We start from the raw sequence: 18,820 nt of genomic DNA, 5'->3' as shown, positions 1-18,820 counted from the left end.
ACAAACACCTGTAAAGTAAAAAATACACATTAAAGCTAGCCTTGGTGAGGCAGTGCATGGCATGAAAGAGGGGGAGGAGAGTGAGGACTGGCTACTGGTAAGCCGGGGATGACGTTGAGGGATAGAGTATATGAGAGTCAGGCTCGGGAAAGAGAACATGGGGCGAAAGTCTGCTAAAGACCATTTAGGATAGGTAGGGTAAGTCTAGTGGCAGTGAAATAGATTAGCCAATGCCCCAGGAAGAAGGATGGGTGCTGTCCAGGTGATTCCTGCTGGTGTAGTGGGAGAGAATGAGAGTCATCAGGACTGCACATAGCTATGTATGGACAAGCTATGCAATATTACATAACCGTAGTCAGGCAGTTGCATCCTGAGAGGAATCCTTTGGGTCGGGGTATCTATGTAGAGTGGGTCGTCGGGAAGGCTGCTTCCACGGAGGAAAAGTATTTTCACCGGACTGTAGGAGAAAGACATCAAAGGGATATGAGAGGGGTAACATTCTGGTAGCTTGAGAGGGATTCCAGGATGTCTGTAGATGTTAAGGAGTGGACAGCATAGGTAGTACAGGGTCTTCAGGGGCTAGGCCTGAACAATAGGGAAAGATGAGATGTCAGAGATTTTCACTGACCCTGTTCAGGTGAGTCGGCCTTCCCTAGCTTTTTTTAGTTTGGTTTTTTGCCAATGTGAAGTAAGTGGGCTAGCCGGGCGGGGCCTCTTGGAAGAGCTGGATGATGTTTGCATCGGGAAAGGAGGGTCCCTGGATATTATGCCCAGCTTCTGCAGTAAATTCTCTTCTTCAGGAAAGGTGGAGAATCTGTATGGCTTGTTATTGATCTCAAATTTCAGACTGAAGGGAAACAGCCACCAGTATTTGATGTTCTTCTGAGTCAGTGCTGTCAGTAGGGGTTTGAGTGACCATCTCCTCTGGATTGTGGAGGGAGAGATGTTGGCAAAGATCTGGATCGGGTGCCCCATGATTTGTAGTTAGGAGGCGGATGTGGCCCTTTTCATGACTTCTTTAACGTATAGTAGTGTGGCTTAACAAGAATGTCACATGGGAGTCCATCCAATCGTGGGGGCCCTAGGGCCCTAGGGCCCTATGGGCTTAGTCAAGTTTTAATTCTGTGGAAGCGAACATCAGGGATAAGTTCTTTGATGAGGGAGTTAACCGCTGCGGGATATCCGCGATGGATTCGGGTAGATCCCTGATTCTAAAATTGTACCTTTGAGACCTGTTCTTGAGGTCATCAATTTTGGCCATAGCAACATCCAGTTGGTTGTGAAGGTCCTATATGTGGTTTGTGTTTTGGTTTGTGCGGGCTGTCGTGGCCTCCATGTTGTTTTCTATTGTTTCAATGTGAGAGCCCAGGGATTGTAGATCAATTTTAATATCAGAAGTTATTTTAGCCGCAGTCTGGGCCAAGCCCCTGTCCAGCATCTCCGTAAATTTAGTAAACATGAATGTTATGTCCTGGGGCTGTGAGGGGAGCTGTCCTGCACCAAGCAGAGGGTCACTAGGCCCCGGTGACGTGGCAGTCATAGGAGACATGAGGAGCTCATCCAGGGTTTGATTGAGGAGGGACTCTGTGGAAGCTGGTGGGGTTGGGCCCCTGGGCGGTGTGGTGTTGGGAGATGCTTCACATACCTCTCCTCTCTGTGAGTCCCGCCAGGCTGAGTAAGTAGGGATCCCTGGATGTGTTGCCTCGTGTAGCGGCTGCTCCACCGCCATCTTGGAATTCTCATCAGCCTCCGGGATCGCACTAAATTGTGCCTGCGGACTGCACCGGGTCGTCCCCGCGGACATGCACAGTATCTCACAAAAGTGAGTGCACCCCTCACATTTTTGTAAATATTTTATTATATCTTTTCATATGACAACACTGAAGAAATGGCACTTTGCTACAATGTAAAGTAGTGAGTGTACAGCTTGTATAACAGTGTAAATTTGCTGTCCCCTCAAAAAAACTCAACACACAGCCATTAATGTCTAAACGGCTGGCAACAAAAGTGAGTACACCCCTAAGTGAAAATGTCCAAATTGGGCACAAAGTGTCAATAGTTTGTGTGGCCACCATTATTTTCCAGCACTACCTTAGGCCCTCTTGGGCATGAGTTCACCAGAGCACAGGTTGCCACCAGAGTCCTCTTCCACTCCTCCATGATGACATCATGGAGCTGGTGGATGTTAGAGACCTTGCACTCCTTCACCTTCCATTTGAGGATGCCCCACGGATGCTCAATAGGGTTTAGATCTGGAGACATGCTTGGCCAGTTCATCACCTTTACCCTCAGCTTCTTTAGTAAGGCAGTGGTCATCTTGGAGGTGTGTTTGGGGTCGTTACCATGTTGGAATACTGCCCCAGTCTCCGAAGGGAGGGGATCATGCTCTGCATCAGTATGTCGCAGTGCATGTTGGCATTCATGGTTCCTTCAATGAACTGTAGCTCCCCAGTGCCGGCAGCACTCATGCAGTCCCAGACCATGACACTCCCACCACCATGCTTGACTGTAGGCAAGACACACTTGTCTTTGTACTCCTCACCTGGTTGCCGCCACACACGCTTGACACCATCTGAACCAAATAAGTTTATCTTGGTCTCATCAGACCACAGGACATGGTTCCAGTAATCCATGTCCTCAGTCTGCTTGTCTTCAGCAAACTGTTTGCGGGCTTTCTTGTGCATCATCTTTAGAACAAGCTTTTTTCTGGGACGACAGCCATGCAGACCAATTTGATGCAGTGTGCAGCGTATGGTCTGAGCACTGACAGGCTGACCCCCCACCCCTTCAACCTCTGCAGCAATGCTGGCAGCACTCATACGTCTATTTCCCAAAGACAAGCTTTGGATATGACGCTGAGCACATGCACTAAATTTTTTTGGTCAACCATGGCAAGGCCTGTTCTGAGTGGAACCTGTCCTGTTAAACCGCTGTATGGTCTTGGCCACCGTGCTGCAGCTCAGTTTCAGGGTCTTGACAATCTTCCTATAGCCTAGGCCCTCTTTATGTAGAGCAACAATTCTTTTGTTCAGATCCTAAGAGAGTTCTTTGCTATGAGGTGCCATGTTGAACTTCCAGTGACCAGTATGAGAGAGCAAGAGTGATAACAACAAATTTAACACACCTGCTCCCCATTCACACCTTGTAACACTAATGATTCACATGACACCAGGAAGGGAAAATGGCTAATTGGGCCCAATTTGGACATTTTCACTTAGGGGTGTACTCACTTTTGTTGCCAGCAGTCTAGACATTAATGGCTGCGTATTGAGTTATTTTGAGGGGACAACAAATTTACACTGTTATACAAGCTGTACACTCACTACTTTACATCGTAGCAAGGTGTCATTACTTCAGTGTTGTCACATGAAAAGATATAATAAAGTATTTACAAAAATGTGGAGGAGTGTACTCACTTTTGTGAGATACTGTATGTGGTATGCCCACCTTTAGGCTTCTGTGCTGGGATGTTTTAGCCGATGCCTCTGGCTACGCCGAATGTCTGGAGCGGGACGGAGCTCTGTGGCTAAGCGTCCATCTTCCAGAGCCCCGCGCATGCGCCCACTCGTTGACTGAGCATCTTATCTCCTCCAGCAGCCATGTTCTTTTGCTTTGTGACTGTCCCCCCAATAAATTCAGAAAGAGTGGTCAGATGGAACAGGGGCACCCATGCTGTGCTCATAACCAGCTTTCTTCAGCACTGTGTTGAACACTGTGTGGATTCCAGATATCAGCTTTACCAGGGAAACAGAGCTTGCAGGAGCTGCATCCTAATTGCCCTGACTGAGCTGATGGCACCTTATTAACCCTTGCAAAATTGAAAAAAGAGAGGGGAGACTCATGTCATATGGTGCCCTCAACTGTCTACATTTTACTTTTTATTACCAGTCCTGTTATAGGTAAGAATATTTGGGGAAGTTATTTTCTTTTTCTTCCCCTCTTTGCCTCTGTGCTATCCTGGCTGACCCCCCTCTATTCATTTGTCCTTTTATAGATATTTTAGCCTTGGAATTGCTCCTGATGAGTGGATGTTACTCCACGAAACGCGTAGAGCACATACATGCTACCACTTGCAAGCATATGTCTGAAGTCTCCCTGGATTTAGTTATCCCATTTACAATAGTTTATTCCTTAATTAATTTAAGATCTATGTTATTTTCCTTAAATATGTACTCTCATGTCAATATGCCTATTACCCATAGACTATGTTGTGATGAATGCATGTACATATATGAAATACAAGTTATCTAACCATTATTGTTACTGTGTACCTTATGTCAATATATCCATTACCCATGGACTATGTTGTAATATATGTGTGTATATATATGAAATATAAGTTATTTAACTACTATGGTTATCATTTTTTACAATTGCTACATTTTTTTACCCCCAATCTTGTATGTAGACATAGAACTATCAGACATATCCTTGCATATTTATTTTGCAGTTATGCTTCAATTAAAGTCCCACTTTGCTTTAATATATACAAACCCTTGCAAAATGTTAACATGGGGGCATATTGTATATGGAGAAAATAATTTCCCTATGGAGTGAAGCAATTGGAAAAAAAAAACAAAAAAAAACCAAGATTTGCAATTGCTAGGGCATCATAATTCATTATTTGTTGTTTTTTTAAATTTAATTTAGCTCTGTAGATCTAGATAGCACAAGAAGACTATAAATAAGAGAAATCTAGTTTATAATTTGCAGTTTCCCTAGATTTTCCTGTGCAGTACAAGTAGAACCATCTCAATAATCTGACTGCAGGGATTTTCTTGCAAGTGACAGTGAATATGCCTGTAATGGTTCGTTGCCCTCCATAGAGTTTTACAGTATGCTGGAAAGCTTTGGAGTTATTTATTGAAGGATATGTCCCTTCTCTCTTCCTTCTAACATTGCTTACCATGAATTACCCTCTACGGCAGTGGTTCTCACATCCTGTCCTCAGGACCCACTATCAGGTCAGGTTTTATGTATTACCTTGGCGAGATGCAGACTAGAATACTGCAATCACTGAGCAGCAAATGATATCACCTGGGATGTATTTCAGTTATCTTGCAAACCTGGCCTGTTAGTGGGTCCTGAGGACAGGAGCTGAGAACCACTGCTCTACGGACATAATGGCTAGATTTGTCCCGAGTTCTAGGTGGAACTCTAGCCAAAACTATTTAAGTTTTGGATAAAGTTGGGGAAGGGTTAGAACCTCTGTCATTTGAGGATCATTGGCATGAAAAGTGAGGGAAAATCTAACATTATACAACTGCCACCAAAGTGTGGAAATCTCCTAAAGTGGACACCTGTTTTGAGGACAGACTGTAAAAGTTAGGATTTCCCCTCGCTTTAGGGAAATCCCCGTTTACTTCCTGAACAGCAACCAGTATTGTGGACAGACCTCAAAGTCCACACCTTAAAGTGCTACATGACAAAAAAAACTATTGAACACCTTTGGAGCCCATAGAAGAAAACTTCTAGAAGTCACTCCTGTAAAAATGTCTACTTTATAGGGCTAACACGAAGTTCAAATGTATAAAAAAGAAAAAAAAATGTGTGTGTGTGTATAATTTTTATCATAGGTGTATTTTTAATGATGGAGACAGAATATCAACCAAATATCCAGAAAAAAAAACACATGACACAAATGTTTTAAATTGAGTTGCAGTTCAGTGAGTAAAATAAGTATTTGATCCCCAAGCAAAGCATGACTTAGTACTTGGTGGAGAAACCTATGTTGGCAAGCACAGAGGTAAGAGGTTTCTTGTAGTTGGTGACCAGGTTTTCACACATCTCAGGAGGGATTTTGGCCCACTCTTCTTTACAGATCTTCTCTAAATCCTTAAGGTTTCTTGGCTGTCACTTGGCAACTCAAAGTTTCAGCTCCCTCCATACATTTTCTATAGGATTAAGGTCTGGGGACTGACTAGGCCACTCCATGACCATAATGTGCTTCTTTTTGAGCCACTCCTTTGTTGCCTTGGCAGTATGTTTTGGGTCATTGTCATGCTGAAAGACCCATTCATGACCCATCTTCAGTGTTCTGGCTGAGGGTAGAAGGTTTTCATCCAAGATTTTACAATACATGGCCCCGTCCATTGGCCCCTCCATGTGGCAAAGTCGGCCTTTACCTTTAGCAGGGAAACAGCCCCAAAGCATCATGTTTCCACCTCCGTGCTTGACTGTAGGGAGGATGTTCTTACTGTCATAGTCAGCATTTTTCTTCTTCCAAACACGGCAAGTCCCCCTCCTCAAGAAGGCACATGTACAGTCATGCCAATGAACATCTAAATGATTCAGAGAAGGATTGGACAAATATGTTGTGGTCAGATGAGACCAAAATTGAGCTCTTTGGCATTAACTCAACTCGCTGTGTTTGGAGGAAGAAAAAAATCTAACTATGACCTACCACCAAGGCAACAAAGGAGTGGCTCAAGAAGAAAAACATTAAGGTCATGGAGTGGCCTAGTCTCCTTACTCCTATAGAATATTTATGAAGGGAGCTGAAACTTTGAGTTGCCAAGAGACAGCCAAGAAACCTTAAGGATTTAGAGAAGATCTGTAAAGAAGAGTGGGCCAAAATACCTCCTGAGATGTGTGCAAACCTGGTCACTAACTACAAGAAACATCTTACCTCTGTGCTTGCCAACAAGGGTTTCTCCACCAAGTACTAAGTCGTGTTTTGCTTGAGGATCAAATACTTATTTTATTTACTGAACTGTAACTTAAAGAGGAACTGCAGTCTGCTCACATAATTTGTAATAAAAGCATCTTTGCCATTCTAAAGCTTCCCTCCAACCACTTTGCATATTATTTTATATATACTGTGATTCTGTACTTGCCAAATATGCTGCAGAAATCTCCCTCCACTAAGTCTGGCTGCAACCATTTTAACTGTGGGCAGCTGACGCTGCTGCCTGTTCACTTCCTGGATTTATACAGACATACAGAAGCACACCTCCAGCTCTGCAGCTCTCATTGGCCCTCTTATAACTTACCCCCTCCCTTCCTGGCAAAGAGAGAGAGATCTGTGCATGATGTCATAAGCCTAGGCTTTTTTTCCAGACAAGAAACAGGAAGTGGGCTGTATAAGGTATTAAAGTTCTGCTTCAATTTAAAGGAATTGTTTTATGTGTTTTTCCTGGATATTTGGTTGATATTCTGTCTCTATAATTTAAAACACACCTTTGATTAAAAATATAGACCCTTCATTCCTTTGTAAGTGGTCAAACTTACAAAATATGCAGGGGATCAAATCATTATTTTCCCCACTGTATGTATATAACTTTTATGCATCCAACTAGTGAAAAAAATACATAAATACAACCTAAAGCTTAGATATATGTATAAGCGCACTCATGAAGAGTTGAATTATCCTAACCCTAGGCTTCAAACCTGGGCAACTAACAGATGCTGAGAGTGTATTGTACATGCAAAGGCAAGAAACTGACTGTTAGCATTTCACATAAAGGAAGCAATACAAAGAGAACGGGATACTTTCTCGTACAGGTACATGGTACAGCAGCCACATTTTAGGAATATGAAATGGGGTAACAAACGCTTTAAGTCTCCTACCTCTCCCCACCGCCCCCAAATTCCCTTCCATCTCCATTCCTCTCCACTCCTGCATTGTAAAAGGAATTCAGCTTCTCGTTTTTCTTTTTTTTGGTGTCATTTTACTGGATATTACAGCTTATTAAAACATGTTATCTGTATGACACATTAATGGAGGTTCTATAGATTTACAGCATTCCACTAAACCTCCCCATGTATTATAATAGGCTGCAGAGCAATTACTATATTAAAAATGTACAGTAATAGGGAAAATTATCCTTGGGGAGGAAATTGTGTATTGATATTTCAGATTGTGCAAGAACTGTAATACCTCAGCGGAGTTATATAGTAAAATACACTTTCTTACACATTAAAGACTGGTGTTAACCCTTGCATGTTCTATTGTACATTTCCATATGTAGGTCTGTGTGTACAGCAAGATATAAGCAAGCTCGGATGTTTTGTAGCTGCATCAGTATAGCCTGCATTTTATTAGTCCATTGTTGCTTCCAGAAGTTTGTAGCTTCTTTAGACCCCTTTCACACTGAGGCAGGTTTCAGGCATTTTAGTGCTAGAAATAGCCTCTAAATAACACCTGAAAACCGCCTCCCATTCATTTCAGTGTGTCTTTTCACACTCGGGCGGTGCGCTTGTGGAACGTTAAGAAAAGTCCTACAAGCAGCATCTTTGGGGCGGTTTCGGAGCGCTGTATACTGCACTTCCAAAATGCCTTGCCCATTGAAATGAATGGACAGCGCTTCCAAAGCACCTTAAAAGTGTTTCGGAAGCGCCGTAACACGGGCATTTTTATCCCCTTCCTCGGCCGCTAGCGGGAGTTAAAAGTGTTCCGCAAAATAATACTTGGTTCTATATTGTCTAAAAGGGACGGTACTGGGAGGTGGGTAGGGGCAGAGAAAAGGGGTGACTCGGAAAGGGGGAGCTCCTGTACCTATTGTCTGAGAAAAAAAGCCCTGGCGATTACTATTTACATCCATGTACGTGACTTAAGTATGCATTCTCATTTGAGCACTTTAAAATGTATTTCTTATTTAAACTGTTCCTTTAGAGGTTTTTTTTGGATCAACTGCATTCCTATCATAATGGATGAACAACAACTCTTGCAAAAGCATGGGCCATGACAGGTCCTCTTCATAGAGAGATCTAGGGTGTAATGAAATCCCTTTGAGAGTATGCAGTTAGGATGTCTGACAAGGCTCCATTATTTCTTAGCTGTTGTAAGTACCTACCGAGGTGGTGCAGTTGGTAAAGTGCCTGTAGAGTTAACGTGGGGTTGTGAGTTCAAATCCCTGTGGTCTGCTAGTATTGTTAAGTGTTGTGCGATTACCATTTACATCCGTGTATGTGACTTAAGTATGCATTCTCATTTGAGCACTTTAAAATGTATTTCTTATTTAAACTGTTCCTTTGGAGGTTTTTTTTTGATCAACTGCATTCCTATCATAAGGGATGAACAACAACGCTTGCGAAAGCATGGACCATGACAGGTCCTCTTTATGGAGCGATCTGGGTGTAATAAAATCCCTTTGAGCGTATGCAGTTAGGATGTCTGACAAGGCCCCATTTTTTCATTCCTATTGTAAGTACCTACAGAGGTGGTGCGGTGGGTAAAGCACAGGCTGTGATAACGAGGTGTTGTGAGTTCAAATCCCAGTACTGGCTTGATTTGTTTCAATAATTGGGTGAAGACAATGACCTACCTGCCCAATTATAGAGGCTGGCACCATAAGGAGACCTGCAACTTGGGGTGGGCTGATAAGAAGTGACTGGTAAAAAGGGTGGGGAGATGGGAAGTGACTGGTAAAAAGGTAAGCAAAGTCTCACAACTGGTAGGGTAACTACTGAACAGAGCTGCATGGGTTGAAGAGTTCTGAAATGGGGTTTGGGAGACAAGGCACATCAGCGTAGGAGAGCCCCAAAAAGGGGTGCAGTATAGGGGGATGCTGAAAATGGGTGGGGGATTGGGGTGAAGGAACCTCAAGAGCACAGGTAGATAAGGAAATGCTGAAAGTGGGGTGCAGTGGGCAAGGAAGAGCAGAGTGGAAAGACTGCAAAGGGGATTGGGGGAAGAAGAGGTTTAAGTAGGGGGGGGGGTAGATAAGGGAATACTGAAAGTGGGGGTGCAAGGAAGAGCTGAGTGCATATGGACAGCCTAAGAAGAGTATTGGGGAGAACAGGGGTTCAAGTAGGGGGGGAGGGGCTGTAGATAAGGTAATGAAGGGATTTTGGTTATACCACATACTTATCGTTCAGGGATATGAACTCTTGCCTAGTGCTTGCGCAACCGTCAGAGCAGCTTGTGAGATGCCCTAAAATGCAGGGGTTTATGTGCTTTTGAGGCAGCCTATCTAATGTTAACTACCTGCTACCCAGGCCAATTCTGACATTGCTTATATACAAGCAAAAATCAGCATTTGCGAAAAAATAGCTCAAATCCTCCTAATCTATTGTTACTGCAGGGGATCTATTTTACCATTACCATTTACCATTTTATCATTACCAAATTCCATACAAAATACTTAGCACCTCAAAATGATACTTGGTTCTATATTGTCTAAAAGGGACGGTACTGGGAGATGGGTGGGGCAGAGAAAAGGGGTGACTCGGAAAGGGGGAGCTTCTGCACCTGTTGTCTGAGAAAAAAAAGCCCTGCACGTTGCCCACCGCAACTGAAAAAAAAGAGACTCTCGCCAACACAGAGGCCATCTGCCTACTGCAGGCTCCTCCGTTCAACATTTCATAGATAGGTAAGGGGCGGGGCCATCTGTCTATGTCACCTTCTGACGTCACGGACCCAGCAGAGGTTTAAGCACCCTAAAAAAATGAATCAATTGTTAGTTGCTGAATGGTAGTTCATAACGGTGTGCAGAGCTTTATTGCTAATACATGAAAGCTTTGTGAAAACAAGACTGCAGCAGACACTATCAATAGAAAGTGTTATATTAGTGAATACTGCTGCTTATAGGCACACGTGTAATTTTTGTTTAATATTAACAACCTATTTTGCTAATGCAGGTTAGGTTACTATTAAACTAACCTATTTTGCTAACGCTAGATTAGAATTTTAAGGAGGAGGTCTTTAAAGTTGAACTAAACTCTCTCAATCAACATTTAACCTGGGTTCACACATGTGCGGTGTGAATTGAAGCTCAGGTTTCACTGGGGAGATAAAAATCTCTTGTTCAAAGGCTCATCTGCTTTTAGCTCAGGATCAGTGAGCAGGGAGAGGGGGAGGTGTAGTGAGGAGAAGGAGAAAATCCATGTTCAGAACGCAATGCATCTGCGAAGCAGATGTGTTCCCATAGAATATAAGGGGCTCGTAATTCGCTCCGCAATGCCCAGAAAACGCACATGTTTTTTGTGCAGTGCGCAGTGTGAATGCAACGCACATATGTGAACCAGATGCATTCATATGAATGTATTTTAAAATGTCCTGCGAATTAGATGCGGTGTAAGCCGCATCTAATTCACGTAGGTGTGAACGGGGGCTAAATATTTGTAATCCTTATGCAGCTAGTCTCGGTAAATACATAGGAATGTATAATATAGTTATTTATTTTAAACTTTTTACATTTTTTTTCTTTCATCTGGAGGAGGGGAGGAGAGATTTTCTCAGACAAGCACACCCTCCTGCTTGCATGCCTGAGCAGATGGATTCCAGAAAGTAAATGCTACTTGAATCATCTGCCCTTACTCAAGATGGCCACGGCTAGAAATGCTGGGGGGGGGGCCTTTAACCACTTGCCGACCGCTGCACGCCGATATACCGCGGCACAAAGGCAGCGGTGGGCAAATGAGCGTACCTGTACGTCCCCTTCTATTGGCAGGGCTAGCGGGTGCTCGCGCACCCGCCACATACAGCGTGACTGTGCCCGCGGGACCCATGGACTCTATGTCCGACGGTGCTCCGGCCTTTGTATCACGGAGCCGCAGAACGGGGAGATGCCTATGTAAACAAGGCATTTCCCTGTTCTACCTAGTGACATGACAGAGATCACTGCTCCCTGTCATCGGGAGCAGTGGTCGCTGTCATGTCAGTGGTAGCCCACCCCCCCACAGTTAGAATCACTCCCTAGAACACACTTAACCCCTTGATCACCCCCTAGTGTTTAACCACTTCTCTGCCAGTGTCATTTACACAGTAATTGGTGCATTTTTATAGCACTGATCGCTGTATAAATGACGATGGTCGCAAAATTGCAGATCGCCGCCATTACGTAAATAAAAATAAATAAAAATGCCATAAAACTATCCCCTAATTTGTAGTTGCTATAACTTTTGCGCAAACTAATCAATATACGCTTATTGTGATTTTTTTTTTTTTTACCAAAAATATGTAGAAGAATACATATCGGCCTGAACTGAGGAAAAAATTTGTTTTATTTATATATTTTTGGGGGATATTTATTGTAGCAAAAAGTTAAAAAATATTGCTTTTTTTTCAAAATTGTTGCTCTTTTTTGTTTACAGCGCAAAAAATAAAAACCGCAGAGTTGATCAAATACCACAAAAAGAAAGCTCTATTTGTGGGGAAAAAAGGACATCAATTTTGTTTGGGTACAACGTCGCACGACCGCGCAATTGTCAGTTAAAGCGACGCAGTGCCGAATCGCAAAAACTGCTCCGGTCAGGAAGGGGGTAAAATCTTCCGGGGCTGCAGCGATTAAAGTGATTTCTCAACAAAATCAAGCCTGGCAACATGGATTGATGGGTGGGTTTGATTTGAATATTAAAAAAATCAAGTAAATTAACATTTTAAGTTTGTAGTGCTCAGATGCAGTTAAGCTCCCCTTTAAATTCAGCAGCTATATATTATTTAGGAAATATTTGAATTTACACATTACAAAATAGTTATTTTAATTAACATACTTGTAACTTTTTATTTATTTTTTTTACACACAAGTTTCCTTTCTAATTTTTTTTCATGCTTACAACAGATCCTGGCAGTGGTGATTTTTCTATCTGCCCAGGAATCTGGTCAGATCAAGATTTTGGATATCCTATCTGTATTCCACAAGCTGTTCTTCTGCTGGAGGTCGCAGCGGTGATTTGGCAGTGTCTTCGTCCTTGCTGTTTGGATATGGTCTGTAATGAGGTCTAGAGACTCCCTTACACTCTGTTTAAGTGGATATCAATCACTAGGGAGATGTGTTAATCTGAAAAGCTGTCAGCGGGAGCTCCCGGCCTGACAAAGGATCAGTGCTTCCCTAACATAGTGTCAGCTTTATCTGAAGGATACTATTGTACATTTATCCTGTACACACACGTTCGGTCTCCAAATGGGATTGGAATAAAGCATTTCTATCTGGAGCTGAAATGCAGAATGACAGACCTGTGACAGAAAAGCACGTATCGGCCTATGTCACTTTGACAGCCAGTCCTCACTCAGAAACCAAGTGCTGATTTGAAGCAGCTTTGAAACCTGACCAGTTTGATTCCTGAAAATAAAACCAACAGGCACTAAATGTACAGCCCACACCAAAGCTAACTGTAGAAAACAAGCTGTTTTGCGTTTGTGTTCATTAGAGCAAATCAACAGACAGTTGCTTTCTATTGTTTGTAACATGTCATACTTACCTGCTCTGTGTAATAGTTTTGCACAGAGCAGCCCCGATCCTCCACTTCTGGGGTCCCCCACTGGTGGTCTTGGTTCCTCCTCTTCTTCACTTGGCCCCAAAGCAAGCAGCTTAAGATGGAAATGCTTTATTCCAATCCCACTTGTACGGGCTCAATCCTGATCTGCACAGTGTACGTCTATTGAAACACAGGATTTGATACCGCTTTCTGCTCACAGAATTTGATTGACAGCAGAAAGAGGCAGTGAGCCCCTTGTAAGAAGAGGGGAGGTAACAGGTACCCATTCCGCCCTTCCCCCCCCAAATGTGGCACCGGAGGGGGCGGGAGGAAGCAGATAAGCAGAGCTTCCATGTTTGGGAGGAACTCCGCTTTAAACAGTCCACATTCAGTTAAAATTCATGTACTGCAAAGTGCTCTGTGCTATAATCAATACATAATTCATATACACTAATGAACTCTGATATTATGAAACTGATGAGGCTGCAAAGATTGCCACTGATTAGGCGGCACTCTTAAGCTGCACTGTTAAGGCAGCACTGATATGCTACACTGAGGGGTACTGATAGGCTGCACTGATGGCCACTGATAAGGCCGAACTGAGAGGCATTGATAATCTGCACAGATGAGGGTGCATTGATGGGCACAGATAAGGGCTGCATTGATGGGCACTGATGAGACTGCGCTTATGGGCACTGGTGAGAATGCATTGATGGGCACTGGTGAGGCTGCATTGATGGACACTGATGAGGCTGCATTGAAGGGCACTGGTGAGGTTTCGCTGATGGGCACTGGTGAGGCTGCGCTGATGGGCACTGGTAAAGCTGCATTGATGGGCACTGGTGAGGCTGCATTGATGGGCATTGATAAGGCTGCATTGATGGGTACTGATGAGGCAGCATTGAAGGGCAGTGATGAGGATGCACTTTTAATGTAGAGAAAGGAAGAGGTGAAACTCTAAGATGAAAAGGTGGAGCCTAAAATGGAAGGGGTGTGGTTTACAGGTGACAGGGTGGGTCTTAAACCGAAAGGGGTGTGGTCTTGACAGGAACGGGGTGGGTTATATTTAAATTAGGAGTGCATGAGTTTAGTCAGGCCTAGGGCAGCACAAAACCTAAATACACCACTGATAAGGGGGCATAGCAGTCTTTATGGTGAGTGGTTGACAACATATGTTTTACCCTAGTCAAGTGAAACTGCTGAGAAAACTAAATTTGAAATCCACCCATAGATGGATCGAATCTTTGCCACTTCAGGAGGGACCGGTTGAAATTCAATCCATCTCTGGGCAGGCTGATTGTACTGTAGTTGATCCATCAAACGACTTTGGTACAACAGCCTGTCAGATTTTTTGTATGCAATTAAGCTGTAGCCATTGGCAGTAGTCGTATTCTGCTAGCACGGAAGGCTCCTTGCTGGCAGAACCCTAAAGCGCTGCGGCAGGGATTCCTCCATCAACACTGAATTTGTTAATAAGAGAATCAAGAGATTTTTTTTTTTTTGCAGGAAAGAAAATTGCATTGGCTATGGCTTGCTTAACCTGTATTATTAAGGATACCAGAATTCATAAATTCAATTTTGAAAATCTGAACCTAAATCCAAAGTAAACAAATGTTCAAATATTCCTATCATAAGACCCACACTATATTTCGATTTAATCTTAAAGACTTTATATCAGTTAATGAATGCACACTGGTATGTTTAATCAGGAATGTTCATTGGTTTAGAGAATTCATGCAATAGTTCACAGCATTGTTGGATATACAGTATGCCGATGGGCACATTTGTTCTAAATACAGAGTAATTTAAGGACTTCTTGCCAAGTTAGCTATTCAAACAATGGGCATATATTTGAATACTGTTTCTAGACAGAATTATACATAGTTTTAATGAAGCTATTGTTTTTTTTTTTTTTTTGTTTTTGTTTTTTTTTTTGTTTTTTGAATTTTGAAGATTTTATTTGGTTTTCAAAAGTGATGCTGCAGGCAGCTTAGAACTTGATGACTTGTCCCTTTCTCTTCTTGTCACCTCCAAGTTCAAAGTGCTTGCATCTCTTTATATATCCAACATCCACTTCGATCAGCAGTTCGAGTCGACATACTTCAGCCTCAGCACAATCTTCTTGGTGGTCTTGGCCTTTTTCTGGAAGGTCAGCTTAGTCTGCCCACCATATCTGTTGTTCTTGCGGTCGTATCGCCCCCTTTCCCTGGGCATAGAGGGAGTCTTTTCCCTTCCTGTACTGGGTGGCCTTGTGGGGCTGATGCTTCCCACATTTCTTGCAGTAGGTTCTGCGGGTTTTAGGGACATTCACCATCTTGGCCAGCAGCTTAGAGGCTATTTTTTAAATAAACCCTACAATATTTTCTGTACAATAAAATCTCAAGTATTTCCACCTAGCTGCTTATGACTGATTCATCTTTGTAGCATTGTTTCTTTTCCATATCTAAATAGTCATGTGTGATATGTTTCTGTTGGACTAAATGTGCTCACTTTAACATTCCTTATCCATTGTAAATGCCCAGTTGTAACAAAGGTTCTTTTGAATTAGCACATTAGATACATGTCTCCTTGGGTCACAGATAACAAGATCCTGGCTGTCTCTATCTATACAAATATAGGGCTATGCTCTGTAAGGTACATATTCTCCTTTGTTGTCTCCCTTTTTGTATTCTCCACACAAGAGTTGCTGGATTTTGTTCCATTATTTACCTATTATTTTTATGTCATTGATTATTGGGTTATGTAAGGTACGGGCTTGTTTTGTTTTAACTTGTATTTCATTTGAGCACAGTAATATATTATTCTTATTGATGTAGTTATAAAATATTCCTTAACTTAGTTTTTTTTTTTTTAGTAAGAATATTCAGAGTGCTAAATTGCAAAGACAATATATCATTGCTGTACTAAAAAGTACTATCAGCATTAGATGAATGTCACCTGACCCTGAAAATTTCTTTAGAATTGTGTGCTTGATACTTTATAGACCTTCGTAAACACCTTTGGCTGTTGGATCTTTGGGTCGGGTTGAAAGGTCCATCATCTGTGTTGGATAATTTTAAAACATTATTGTTTTCATACAAAAACTTGAATTGAGGGTGCCTGCTGTGCACATGCCTGCCAAAAGGATATTAAAATGTATAGGGAGTTTAAAATAACATGATTCAGTGATTTGATCTTTGGCCAAACATTTGACTATTATTTATCTAGGGTAAAGACACAGTACTGTAGGCACTCATAGCTAATATTGTAGATCTTTGACCTTTTTGCATTTCAGCGGTGTAAATTGAAGGTCATTTTTGTTTTAGCTAAGACTAGGTTGTTTTTGGTCTCTGCCTTCTAATCTGTCATAATAGGGATTGTTAATAACTGTAGACTAAATTAATGCTCATTCAGCCAATTTACGGTAGCTGTGTAATTAAGGGACCTTCATCGTTTGCCTGGGTCGGTGTAATTTATTTTAGACATATTTGGTTTTCTCCATTGTAGGAACTTTTATTGCAAGATGGCTATAGACTTTCACAAATGTTCCAGTTTGCCAGGGGAACATAACACACATATCTTATTCAGAAACAAATCAATTATTTAGGGACTTGGCTAAATTACATTAGTTCTCCAGTTCTTCCATCTCTGTTTTAACCAAGGGGAAAGAAGTTCAGTTAAATTAAGCAGAAACTCATTTACAAAGGACTAATTGTATGTAAATCAGGCTTGTACATATTCACCAGGGATATTAGCTGCAATTGTGTTATATTTAGAAAGGGTACTAAGGGGAACTGAGTCAGGTATGGGGCATTCACTTATTCACAAAAAGCTTAATATTTTTAATGGTTGTTCTACACAATAAATAATTAAATATTTGCTTCTTATTCCTACTACCTACTTTAATTTTTCATCACTTTGAAATGTGTTTCCCAACGGCCGATCTATGTCCCAAAGTGTATTTGTTTTTTTTTATTTATTTTTTTTTATATAGAAATCTTAATTCTACATTAAAGTGGACGTAAACCCGATTCATGACATTTGCGCTGGGCACATATATCTGCAGTGTTTTCCAATCTCTCTTCAAAGCCCTATGTCCCATTGCTTTCTCCTGCTCCGTTCTTCTGTTATCAGCATGAGAACGTTTGACAAGTTCTACGACACAGGAGATAAAAGCAGCCTGAGTTTTGTGTTGGGGAGGATGCTATAAATAGATTGACACAGAGCTGAATGATTCAACAAACAGATCTGAAAGTCTCTACCTATGAGGGGGTGTGTGCCTTTCCTCCAATCAGCTGTCTTGGCTGTATACTCAGGCATCACAGAAGTGCTAACCAGAAAGAGAAAATCTCCTAACACGATCTGAACTTATTAAAGAATATATAAAGCTGAAGACAGCAGATATACATGTACAACTTATGTAGGGAGATTTGTTTCATCCCTATGTATCATCTGAGGTTGTTCACGTCACTGGGTATATGTGAGGGTTTACATCCACTTTAAGGGACATGGGATGATGTGTTCAGTTACATTATTTATTGGCCTTATGGTGCTGCCTTTAGTAGACTTGACACTGGAAAATAAAGCTGTAAAGACAGCCCAGTATAAGCCCTCCAACTCCCATCCTGCTTCAGTTTTTAGCTAGTGTCCTAGGAGAATGGCCTCTTCTCTAGGAGCAAAAAATATATATTTTCCTACCTTTTATCAAGATTCGTATTTCTTCTGATAAATTTCTTCAATAGTTGCAGCTTTTTGGATCGGCTGATTCTCAGCATTTTCATGGAAGGCATATCGAGACCCTGCTGAGAGGATTAGCAGTTTCAGCATTTAATGTGTCTTTTGCTACTAAACTATGCTGACAGTGTTTGCCTAGGTACCTTTGAGCAATTTGTGAGGTAGCCTCTGAGTGCTTTACTTGTCCAGTACTGTAGTGTTCCCGTCTGGTGGAATCCCGTCCCTGAAGACTCCTTAGGGGGTATGCCTGTCAGAAGGACAAAGACTAGCAGGGGCTTCATTTTCCTTGGATCCTTTTGTTTTATCCCCAATTATGCCTGTGGTGGTACCACAAGGCTTTCTCAGGACCTCATCTACAGTAAGTAGGGTTTTTGTCCTTGTGTACCAGGCGCCTCCTTGGTGCTTACTTACTTTCCCAGACTTCCCCCTAAGGCATTTATTTGCTGGGCTCTAGCTGAGACACTTTTTTTCTCTCCCTCTTTACTTGGGATCTCTGCTTATTACCAGTGCAAGCCACAGTGGGACATAAGTGTCAATATATGTAGACATTGCAAGTGTGAATCTAAGTGCTGTTAAAAGCGTTAAGTGATGCTGCTAAAGTGTAACCAGAGGGACTACTGGAAGATAACTATGTACCAGCTACTGTATATAGGTTCCCCGACAGAAGTGGATACACCAGTGGTGTACTTAGCACCAAGTACCAGCGCTCTGGGGCTGATATCTACTTTTTTTTTCTTTAACCACTTCAATACAGGGCACTTATACCCCCTTCCTACCAAGACCAATTTTCAGCTTTCAGTGCTCTGAAACTGTGAATGACAATTACTCAGTCATGCAACACTGTACCCACACAAAATATTTATCATTTTTTTTAGACAAATAGAGCTTTCTTTTGGTGGTATTTAATCAAAGGGTGAGAATTTTGAAAAAACACTTTTTTTAGTTTTTTGTAAAATTTTGCAAATAA

General features: G+C 42.0%; 1 pseudogene; it reads right to left on the bottom strand.

Moving 5' to 3' along the window:
• Positions 1-14,600: 14,600 nt before the first annotated feature.
• LOC141113748 (large ribosomal subunit protein eL42-like) lies at positions 14,601-17,781 on the bottom strand (annotated as a pseudogene).
• Positions 17,782-18,820: the final 1,039 nt, after the last annotated feature.

This window comes from Aquarana catesbeiana, linkage group LG12 (assembly GCF_042186555.1).
Source record: "Aquarana catesbeiana isolate 2022-GZ linkage group LG12, ASM4218655v1, whole genome shotgun sequence".
NCBI lineage: Eukaryota > Metazoa > Chordata > Amphibia > Anura > Ranidae > Aquarana > Aquarana catesbeiana.
This window is presented reverse-complemented; position numbering and strand designations above follow the sequence as displayed.